The sequence below is a fragment of the Callithrix jacchus genome, chromosome 15 (assembly GCF_049354715.1).
Source record: "Callithrix jacchus isolate 240 chromosome 15, calJac240_pri, whole genome shotgun sequence".
In the NCBI taxonomy this organism is placed as follows: Eukaryota; Metazoa; Chordata; class Mammalia; order Primates; family Cebidae; genus Callithrix; species Callithrix jacchus.
In genome coordinates, this window is record NC_133516.1 from 52,895,559 (window position 1) to 52,907,931 (window position 12,373).

At 40.0% G+C, this 12,373-nt stretch overlaps 1 protein-coding gene across 18 annotated transcripts in view; it reads right to left on the reverse strand.

Moving 5' to 3' along the window:
* The window catches only part of FOXP1 (forkhead box P1), a 635,694-nt gene that overhangs the window by 154,216 nt on the left and 469,105 nt on the right, over positions 1–12,373 (reverse strand). The gene's annotated exons all lie outside the window — the stretch shown is intronic.

A 12,373-nucleotide genomic window follows, 5' to 3' on the forward strand; every position in this document is an offset into this window, starting at 1 on the left:
TGACCTTCACATTGACCTAGAATTTGAGAGGAAAATTTGGTAAATCTGACCTCTAGTCATCTTAAAAAGCTGTCTTAAGATGACCTCAAGTCATCTTGAAAAGGGCTATCTAGGAAGGAAGATGAAACAGATGAGACATACCTAGGATGACCCTGACCTTGACCTAGGATTCGGAGAGGAAAATATGGCAAATCTGGCCTCTAGTCACCTTAAACAGGAATATTATATATCTCTGAACAAAACTGGGTACGTTTATTACAAATGACCCTTTCAAGTTTACAATATGGGATGGTTTTTCCCTAAAGGTAGACACTGGGGAGGTAGTATGAATTGGAGATAAAGTAAGAAGAAAACAGAAGACTTCTCCAAAATGTTTAACATATGACTGACAAATCTTTTTAAACATTCATGTAGGCTGGGTACAGTGGCTCATGCCTGTAATCCCAGCACTTTGGGAGGCCGAGGTGGGTGGATCAGTTGAAGGAGTTCGAGATCAGTCTGACCAACATGGTGAAACACTTTCGCTATTAAAAAGACAAAAAATTAGCTGGGCATGATAGCATGGGCCTGGAGTCCCAGCTACTTTGGAGGCTGAGGCAGGGGAATCACTTGAACTGGGTAGGCGGAGGTTGCAGTGAGCCGAGATCGCACCACTGTACTCCAGCCTGGCAACAGAGCAAGATTCCGTGTGTTTGTGTGTGTGTATATATATATATATATATATATATATATATGTATATGTATATGTATACATATACATATGTTTATATATAGTGTATATATATATATATGTGTGTGTGTGTGTGTATAAAAATTAGCTGGGCATGGTGGCAGATGCCTGTAATCCCAGATACTTCAGAGGTTGAGGCAGGAGAATCACTTGAACCTGGGAGGTGGAGGTTGCAGTGAGTCGAGATCACGCCACTGCACTTTAGCCTGGGTAACAGAGTAAGCTCCCATCTCAAAAAATAAAATAAAATAAAATAAAAGTTCATGTAAAAAGGAAAAACCAATGTCATCAATAAACCCCCATGAAGACATTTACTGCCAAGGAATTAAGAACAGGAATAATGGCTAGCCACACACCTTTCCAAAAATAGCAGAAGGATCAGCAACAGAAAACTAAAGTTTGCAGATACTGTACTAGAAAGTCATATGAAAAGTTGGGTTACTTGAGAACCAAGAAAGTACGTATGGCAGAGATGTCCAGAATACTCATTAAGTGATGTGCGTAGAGTTTAGAGACAAAATAAGCCTTCTTGAGTGTTACATCCATAATAATTTCTATATGGTAACCAACTTATTTATGCATCAAAGAAGAGGCACAACCAGATGTAAGTCAATGCATCAAAAGGACCTGAGGCTATAGTCTTAGAAACCTAGCATAATGGACTTACGATGGTAGTGTGTTCCTTAAAAAGGGACAGGTGTTTCATTTATATAAGAAAATAACATGTATATTTACAAGAAAATTTACAGGGGCAATGGTGGAATGGAAGAGAGGTAAGAGCGCCTTGGCGTCCCTGTGGATTGAACTCAGAAGAAAGAGAAAACAGAGTGGGTCAAGATGATTCGTGGTCATGAGCAAACACCTAAAAATGTGGAATGTGCAGAACAGTATTTCTAAAAGGACAAGTTCACTGAACTGCGTTCGTAACTATAGTTGTAACAAAGGATATTTTTAAGACACTGCGTAAGGTTGAGTGGCGCCTTTGTGTTTAAGAGGTGCAAAGGAAAGCTAAGAAACAGAAGGACTGACAGATGAGTGACAAAGAAAGGAGCATGGGAAAGTGGAACCCTGCTATCCTACCTCCTTACTGCAGCCACCCCCATGTCCCAGGGAGGTCTTCTGCCTACTCAACTCACCATGACCGGCCCTTCAGATGTAATGTATGGGCTAGTTCATCTGTGAAGGGAGAGACAGATTCATAAAACCTCCCTGGAAGAGCCTCGAGAAAAGGGGCTGTCTGAGTGGGGCATCTGGAAGCCAAGGCGCCTGGGAGAGTTGCCTGAGACTCCAGCCTGCTGTCTCAGGGAGGATTCACCATCACTGGACTCCGGGTTTCCTTGTCTCCTTGGAGACGCTCAGTACATGCGTAGGTGTAAAAGTGGGCAGAGTGAAGATTTCATTTATATCATATAAGAAAAATAGTCCCCTTTGCAAGGTGCCTGCAGGAGCAAAAGCCTCTCCTCCTACTATATATGTTCCCTTAGCTATTTCACATGAAGGTTTTATGGCTTTTTAATGTAGAAAAGGGAACTGTTATATATTTTAAGTGCTATCATCAGAGTTCTCAGAGTAATAAACTGATCAGCAAAGAAGGGTTTGGTTGTCAGTAGGAAAGGCAGAGAGAGGGACTATAGATGACAGTGCAGAGAAAAATATGGTGGGAAAGAGGAGAAAGGTTACATCCATTTAATACTAAAATAAAGCAAGCAAAGAAAAACAAGTCATGAAGACCCCCTATAACTTACCACATTTCACCAAATACTGGGAGAACGGGTACTTGATTTTTAAACAGTGAAGTCTCAGAGAAGCTATAGTCAACTCTTCACTTCAGCAAAGTGTCTTTAAGAAAAACATTCACACAAAACTATTCTGTCCTCTTCTTCAGAGGGATTCTTGCTCTGTTGCCCAGGCTGGAGTGCAATGGCATGATCTTGGCTCATTGCAACCCACCTCCTGGGTTCAAGCAATTCTCCTGCCTCAGCCTCCTAAGTAGCTGGGACTACAGGCACTTGCCAACGTGCCTGGCTAGTTTTTGTATTTTTCGTAAAGACGGGGTTTCACCATGTTGGCCGGGCTGGTCTCCAACCCCTGACCTCAGGTGATCCACCCATCCCGGCCTCCTAAAGTGCTAAGATTACAGGCATGAGCCACCACGCCTGGCCATCATAACACTATTCTTACATAAGCATGGTTTCATAAATGTACATAAGCAAAAGAAAGTATAGAACTTAAAGCTAAGTTTTCAACAAATGCTTACTAAGCTGGTTCTACAGAATGACCATATATTTCAATGTAAGCTACTGGAATCCTCAGATTTATTTTTCTGGTTGGAAGGGGGTAAAAAATGATGTATACTATATATTTTTCAGACCCCACATAGGGTACATGAACTTAAATAACCATATTGTAAACCCCAGCTTCTGCATAGCTTTTCATACAGAGGCCCACTAAAGATGACAATCTGAGCTAAAAGCATGGCGGAAAGGGCTTGCAAATTTGTGTGACCCCAAGGGAAACTGTAGCTGACCTATTGAACAGAGAACACCATAAGAAAGATAAGCAAACTGGCTTCCAAATTTCAGCTCCCAAATGAATAAACACAGGTAAAATAACTTTAAATATTTGGGATGGGGAGGTAACACTAGTGGAGAAAATAATTCATTTTGATATGAATCATCCTACAATAATTCTCCATCTTTATCCTGGGTATGTTAACAGAGTAGGAGCAAATTATTATCCATATCCTCCCCAAATTAAAATCCATTTAAAAATTGCCTTAGGTCTCAGCAGGAGTTTTAAAACCTAACTGACAGAACTTATGCTTTGAAATCAACCACTAAAATATGTTTTCTGTTCTAATTTCCATGATACACAAATCACTGTGGTCTAGATTTTAAATTGTCACATGCAAGAAGAGGCAATAAATCCTTAGTGTATAAGACTATGTATCTGGGCATTACAGTACACATCTCTGGCATCTACCATTTGTAAAAAGTAACAAGTGCTACTTATAATGCTCATTGTTGATCAGTGGAAAATGTGGAATGACTGATGGGATCCCCTTTGGAAACTATGTCAGAGACCTATGTTCACCATGTTTCCTGTAGATTATGACTCGACAGTCATTTTTACCTGTTATGTGCATCAGAACAGATTATGTCCTTCATCTCAGATTCCACTGACTAAACCCCAGTGATAATCTTTTTTTTTTTTTTTTTGAGGCAGGGTTTCACTCTGTTGCCCAGGTTGAAGTGCAATAGCACAATCATGGCGCACTGTAGCCTTGACCTTCTGGGCTCCAGCAATCCTCCCATCTCAGCCTCCTGAGTAGCTGGGACTACTCAGGAGTAGTCCATACCCAGCTGATGTTTTCATTTTTGTAGAGACTGGTCTCACTGTGTTGCCTCAGCTGGTCTCAAACTCCTGGGCTCAAGTAATCCTCCTACTTTGGCCTCAAGCAATCCTCCCACTTTGGCCTCTCAAAGTGTTGGGATTACAGGTGTGAATCACTGCTGCGCCCAGTCAGAGATTATCTTTATTCCAATACAGTTGAGGAGTGAGAACTTTTATAACAATATCTCAATCACAATTGGAGAAAAGTCCCTTAGGATACATTGTTTGAAGATAAAATTAGATTCTCTGGATACAGAATAATATGTGTGGATATGTGTTTGTTTGTATGGGGGAGGAAGAGGGAGGGGTGAAGAAGGAGGAAGGAGAGGGCAAGCAGCAGAGAGGCAGAAAGCATATGAATAAACGAAAGAATTTCTCTTTTAAAAAGCAAGGATCAACTCTGACTCAAGTTCCAGATCAACTGCTAATGTAAATAACTTTAAGGTCCAATCCCATCTCTGGAGACCTTTTACTCTCGGTGGCAGTCCCTGGGCTGGGCTGAGTCAACACTTCCTTTGTAACAGATGTGACAATTGCCTGGCACTGGATACCTCGGTGCTGTATTTTCATGCTAGGCTTGGGTTACAGTAAAGACATAGTTTGAGGGTGTCAGAGTGGAGGTGAATCATAAAACCAGGCACTTAGACCCCCTGTTGCATGCATTCACATTTATTTTCTTTCAAGTTAAAATAAATGGCTGAGCTAAAAGAAGAAGCAGGGGGCAGGCATGCACCACTTTCATCTGTGGATTGACTAGTCTCCAGCCATGCCCGGATGTGCACAAGGGGTTGGAACTGCCTGATGGCTGGCATGTCATGGTCTGCAGCCAGCTCTGAGCACACAGACAGGGCCAGTGAGATGGCCCTCTGGCTGCTGGCTTGGGAGGCCATGTTTTCATACTAACTGGGAACCTGGGCATTTTTGACACACCTTCCATTTCATTGGTCCAAGATGACTTCATTCTCATCAGTGCCTTCACATTCTTAGTAAATAAGTGCCATCTGTTATTTACAAATTATGTTTTACATAAGCATGTTTATAGCTTCTGAGCTATTTACATTCTAAGATCATAGCAGGTGCTTATATTTTAGGGGCTAGGTAATTCTATGTTTAGCATGTTTATCAAGGTAGCCGATGTTCAAAAACATGTCTACCATATTTTAAGAAACATCAACAAGTTTATATAAAATATGGTTTGAACAGGCATGCACACATACATAAAGCAAGCTGGTAAAAGGATAAAACCTTTACAAAATGTTTTGCATAACACACTTGGTGACGGGGTCTGAGATAAGCTCTGACACATGGAGGTCTTCAAAAAAATATGACTAACTGGAAAGTTTTTAGTCATGGGTCAGCAACCTATAGTCCATGGACCAAATTTGGTGTATCACCTGTTTTGTATCATCTGTAATATATCAGCTCATGAGATAAGAACGGTTTTTACTTATTTAAATGGTTGACAAAAAAATAAAATAAGATTATATTATGACATGTGAAAGTTACATGGTATTCAAATTTTAGTATTCACCAATAAAGTTTTATCGGAACACAGTCAAGCTCATTCCCTTATATATCATCTCTGGCTACTTTTGTGCTGCAAAACAGAGTCAAGGACTTTTGACAGAGACCACATGGCCCTTGATCCCTAAAATATTTCTTCTCTGGCTCTTTACTCGAAAAGTCTGTCAATCCCCGTCTTAGGTTGCTATCTGTATTCTGAGATCCCCAAAGATTTCACTGGACAGAATCTTACATAAACACATCTTTCAATCAGTTTCCCAAAATAAATTTAGAGTTTGGCCAAGGAGCAAGAACATTATTAATTAGCTGTTCTTTAAGCTCAAATTCAATGTTGATGTTCTAAAAAGGAAATACATCCGTGTGCTCTTCGATCTGAAACTGTTTAAAACTTGTCTCAAACTTTGAAGATGTGTTTCTTCTGGTAGGTAACTGACAGCAGTTCAGATCAGTGTGAGATCCTGAGCACCCACAGAACGAAGACAGCACGCACCTTATTGGTGGCCAGTCAAGAGTTGGTTATTTCCTGTCTGCCCTGAGAAGTTGTCCCACTTCCAGCTTGAAAGGCTGGTCTAAGTCAGCCATCCTTCTTCTAATTTCTTTTCCTAGATTCTCCTCACTCCTCAAGATCAAACCTGTTTTTCAGATAATTTCAGGGGCTAATCAACAGTCACTGCATATGGGGGTGGGAGGAAAAGCTCGTAAAAAAAGAAAAGCAGCAAGGGAAGATTAGTAGGAAAGGAGTGATGTTCTCTCCTCTGTTTCTCACCCTCTACATACTCTTTCACTCCCTCTAGAGAGCCTGGTTCCCCTAAACTGGTTTGCTATCTTTGTTCAACCCCAGCAACCAAAGCACTAATCATTTAACACAATCTGACAATCACTCTGTAGCAAGACTGGGGACTGAGTATACAAGGAAACTTCATCATCTTCTTGCTTTAGACACAGCAATCACTCCAGTAGAGGAAGGAATTAAGGCTTGTGAGTGACTTTAAAAAAAAAAAAAGAAATGACAGTGACTTGTAGAACTGGGACATATTTATACAGAATTGAGAGTATTCCAAAAGCAACAGGTTCTTCAAAAAATTTTTAAAATTTTATTTTACAAATAGAGTACGTGGTTATAACAAGACAATGGTAAGCTAATCTCATAGAGGGATTCTGGTGAGTGAAAATATTAGATGCTCAAAGAAAGATTCCCATTCTAATGACTGTATAAATATTAGATACACAAGGGAAGAAAGAAACCACTGCAATAAATCATCGAGTCAGGTTACTGGCGTTGTAAATAAAAAACTAAACACGTTCCCCAACAAAACTTACGGGGGTAATGACCATTCACAGAGAGCCTTTGACCGTCGCTTTGTCCCAGTCACTGCTCAGTCTCCTGTATGATACTGCAAATAAGGGTGTGGACTCTGAACACTAATTGGTGGTAAATTCACTTGACTCAACCCCAAAAAGCAGGTGCAGTAGACAGCAAAGTCTTACATTAACTGGGGTACACTGAATCTGAATCAGTGGCTGAGGAAGGAAAGGCTCTATGTAGCATCATCCATCCTCACAGTTCCAACAGCTGGACAAATTATCCTATGATTACAGAGCATTTAATGACAGCTGATATTTAGGTAAGATATTTTGCATTGATTTTAAAAAGTGTTGCAGTCTTTGCAAATATGTTTATGAGACAATTTCAAAATAGGCAGGGAGAAAAATCAGAGCAGAGACAACTCCTTACCTGCAGCATTCTAGCATTCTGTGTTTGAGTTAAAATGGAAAGGGATAAGAAATAGAAAAGTCACTCTTCTCTATGGCTGTCATTGTCCTAACTGCAGAGGAGTTACAGTCACGGGTCATGGGCAGCCTCATCTCTGTGTGGGGATGGTGGGGGAGAGGTGAGGCCAGGCCAAAGCACCCCCTCCAGGACTCAGACCACTTTGTTACCCCACAGCAGCCCAAATCTCTCTTCTAGATTTACTTCCGTTGTTAGGTTTCACATATAATTTCAGACATGATTTTATATTCTTTAAACTACACGTAGGGTGGTTATCACTGCTATGATGCCTATTATGTATAATTCCTTGCTTGTCTTTTGCTTTAATATTTAAGAAATACTGCAAAGGTAGCTTTGGGAGTTGTACTTTTTGTTTCTTTTAAAGTCAGCAATCTATTTGAGTGTATTTTCTTGGGGAGGAAAAGATGGCAAATCTTTTCTTTCTTTCTTTCTTTCCTTTTTCTTTCAGGTGGCAAATCCTTCCTTCCTTCTCCTTCCTTCCTCCCTCCCTCCCTCCCTCCCTCCCTCCCTCCCTCCTTTTTCTTCTTTCAGGTGTCAAATCTCTTTCTTTCCTTCTCTCTCTCTCTCTTTTTCTTTCACTGGGATGAAGGAGAACAGAACTGTGCAACTGGTTCCTGCACCACGTCATGATTTGCCATCATTAGTGACATGAGCTCAAATGCCATCCCATGCACCAACTGTAGGAGACACAGACACAGAGAAATGCTGGAAGGCTCTAGAGAGGAGGTGGCATTCTGCTACAAACCCCACTGTCAACACAAGCCCAGAAGGGGGTCAGCAAACCCTCTATCCAATTGCAAGTATGAGTAAACCTTTTACTTCAAAGGCATGTACAGGATACTTCCTACCTAGCAAGGTAAAGGATAGGATTTTCATCACACACACACACACACATACACACACACACACACACACACACACACACACAAAGGGTATCTATGGTCCTCTTGCAAAATCAGGTGTAGTAAGTTTAACGACTACAGTTAGGAAGTCTGTTTGAAGTCTTTTGGAAGAGTTAAAAAAAAAACCACTACCATCATACTCCTACTCCCATTAACATAGGGCCCTATAACCACCTTGCTGAGACACTGGCTGGCTGCTCCTCTTGGAGCCAGTGCCAGACGCTGAATCACTACACCAAGTCTCCAGCACCTGAGTTGTCTTTGGAGGGATTCCATTCAAGCAGTGCCCAAGCCTGAGCCTGTTTAGCTCATGAGAGTTGACAAGATCACAGCCTAGGATGCTATGACTGTAGGCAACATTAGCATTGCAATGAAGTGAAACAGGAGTGAAGTTTATCAGAAAACATCTCAAATGTTAAGTTGGATACTATATCAAACTCCTTTTTCCCTCTAAGACTAGATTGTGTTTAAAAATAAATAAGTTGGCCCCATCCTCCAGGCTCCCAAAATAGAAAAAAATCGGGGTCAAATGCAAGGATAAATGAATCAAAAGGCTCTATTAACTCACTGTATTTAACCCACTGTTTTTAGCAATTGCCTTTTATGAGGGTGCAGCTCAGCAACTCTCATTATGAATAATTCAGATTCACATCTTTTCGTACCTCAGAATGAGACTTGCTAATTTTGAAGCTTGTGGAAGACTCTAACTAGAATTATGCTCAAAATAATGGAGGATTTTCCATGATTTTACTAGTAACACTGAACTTAGTTCTTGCTCAAACAAATATGGTGCTGTATTCCTTTTTTTCTTATACTATAAGTCACACATACTCGGGATGCCCTAAGAGGCAATTAACACCTATGAATGCTTTGCTTCACAAAGTACCTTCCTTTTCTTGCCTGAATTTGGGCAAAGAAGCAAAGAGTAAAAATGATTTAGAGGCAACATTCCAGCAGACATAGAAGACAAAAGAAAAAAACAGAAATGGGAATATAGGAAAGGCTCAAAACAGATTAATAATATAAAATGTGGAACTACTCAGTATTGGCGAAATATTAGGACTGGGGTGGGGATCCTAATTTTCTCCATTAATTTACGCTCCTTAAAGCAGGTATTTTGAATAGCTAAGATTACAACTCAGCTGAATAACAATTTAAGAAATAAGGAGCAGCTAGAAACATAGGGACAAGTGTAGCGTAACTTCCCTACATTTAAGACACTAAATGAAAACACTGTATTGAATTATTCACTATGAACCAGGCACTGTGCTAGTTAGCTGCTTGCTATACGAATTTCCTTTCTTGTCCCCAACTTCTCTAAGGGAAGTTGGGGAAAATTTTATAACTCTTGATTCAAAATGAGCAAACGAAGACAGATTATGAAATTCAGTGACTTGTCCAAGGTCACAAGTCTAGTGGCTAGGATGGAGAAACAAAAACAAACAAACATTGTCTCATGAGAACTTGATACTCAGAGTATATCAAGGTCACTGATTAGACCAAAGATGGCCACGGGTAATCTTGGCAAATGGCTGTGCAGTCCTACAGAGCTAAAAATGCATAAATGACTGTAGGCGCCTTTGCCTCCAGAATGAAGGGAAAGGTCTTTGCTCAGTGTCACACCTTCTAACTTTAATTTCCCTTCCTTTCCCCACACAAAAGACGTGCTTTTTTCAATGAGATCTTTCCATTGCCAGGACTCTGTGAGCCATCACCACATCTACAAGTCTGCCCTCTCTATTCTCTGCCCACATTTACAGCATCCAAGTATCTTCTTCATCTAAATTCACCCTTTCCCTGAAAACTCTGTTTGCAATCCAATTCCTTCAAGCAGCAGTGTCCCCTGATATCCCCAGACCCAAGGGACCAGCCCTGCTTCTGAATCCCTGCAGCAGCATCCTGTGTTTCTACTGTTGTGATGGCAAACTCCAAGCAGGCAGACAGGAAGGAATTAACAAGCCCAGCTATCTCTGTTCTCTCGCACGCTGTGTTTTCACCTTTCTGGCTATCTGAGTTCACCCATCTTCTCTTGGAAGAGTGATGTTGTCCCCACCATACCTTGATTCTCAGCTCTTCCTCAATCTGGGCAAGTCCCTCATTCGTTGGTTCAGCTAGGCCAAGGTTGAATTTTTTTTTCAAAAGGAACTTTTCATAAAGCAAATAATAGAAAAGCAGAGCTAAGAGAGCACAGGTCTTTTTCTTTTTTCCCCAAATTTCACTCAAGTCCAGCCATAGTTAATGTCTCTGGACACCTGTATCTTACACTTTACCTCCATCTAAGTGAGATCTCTTCCCCTGACCCACTCGGCATGGCCTTTAGGTCCAGTGGGATTTCCAGCTCTTGCTTTAACCCACTGTAGACTCTTGCTCTCTGCTATAAATACATTCTTCTTTTTTGGTGGAGGTGGTATGGGTGCTAAATTACTCTGTTATTAAACCTGCCCTGGTCTCTGGTTACTGGGGATAAGGAAGGTAATTAAAAGTTGTAATTTTTGTAGTGTTTATTGCCAGACAAGTACTAAAGTGTAGACTCATTATATCATTTATTTTTAATAATTCCTTGAGGTAAATTATACCCAGTTAACAGATGAGTGAGGGAGAGAGAGGGAGGGAGGGAGGGAGGGAGGGGGGCAAGGGTGAAAAAACAAACTACTGGGTACTATGCTCAGAACCTGGGTGTTGGGACATCCCCAAACTCAGCATCATGCAATATATCCAGGTAACAAATCTGCACATGTACTCCCCGAATTTAAAATTATATCTTTAAAAAAAAGAAATAATCCAGAGGGACTCCATATATCCATTATCTAGTTCTTCACAAATATTTTAAAACAAAGTCATTTCTATTTGTGTATACCTGCATAATCCTTTGATAGGCTCAACCTGAAGAGAATTTCTTCATTGCAAATACAATTTTTGCCTTCTCGGCAGTCATATGCTTACAATTTTTTTTTTCCTCGCTGGAGAGAAAAAAATTCTGGAGAATTCTCGGAAAAAAATAATATTAAAAAAATTCCCAAATAAAAACACCAGAATTGTTTACTATGAATACATTGTTTAAAATATGTAAAATAATTATAATAAAGTATTTTACCAACTCCAAACAAAATATCTGTGTTATTTATTATGCAAGGCATATAAAAATGTTTAAAATATCACTATTACAATTGATATTTATAATAAAGCATGATGCATGCAAGTATGTGGTGCACACATTATGTGTGTGTTACTTTTAACTTGTAGATCATAAATTGTATGTCTTAAAAAAAAAGAAACAAAAACAGAGAGGTTAAATTTTAAAGATTTATGTAAAATATGTAGGTAAAGTCCTTAGCACAGCATCTGAAACATGGTAGTCACTCAGTAAATGGAAACTAAAACTATTACTATATGTATAATATACTGCCCCAGGCATAAGAAAATATATTTTCTCAATGGAAAGCAAAGATTCCTTTTTCCCAGTGATCTCAAACCATTGGTTATCCTCTTTATAGAAACACTAAGAAAAATTGCAGCATCCTCTCTTGAACCCAAAGGGATCTAAGGCAGTCAACTTTAATTGTACAAAAAGCAAACTGAGGACATGAAGAGTACGTGGTTTATCTGCAGTCACCCAGATGACATGCAGCTGAGAATCCTGGCTCTTTCCAGTGCCAAAGGTGCTTGAGCAAATATGACTCTTTCTGACTCTTACCAAACATTCAGCCATGCCTTGCCAATTCTCAATACAGGAATGGCTGCCTAAGAGGCCAAATATTGAGCTAGGAGGAGATGACGATACTGGTGGTGATATTACCTATGAAGAAAATGGTAACTAACACTGAATCCCAACTACAATTGGTTCTGAATTACTTTATATAAACTGAAAGTTTATGTAATATGGTCAAGGTCACACAGCCTGGATAGAATCTCTTCACTGTATTCAAGAACAACACACAAATAAAAAGGCCACTAATCCACAGATCCACGAATTTGGAGTTCTTCCATTCACCTAGAACTAGAACTACTTGCTTGACATGACAGATTAAAACA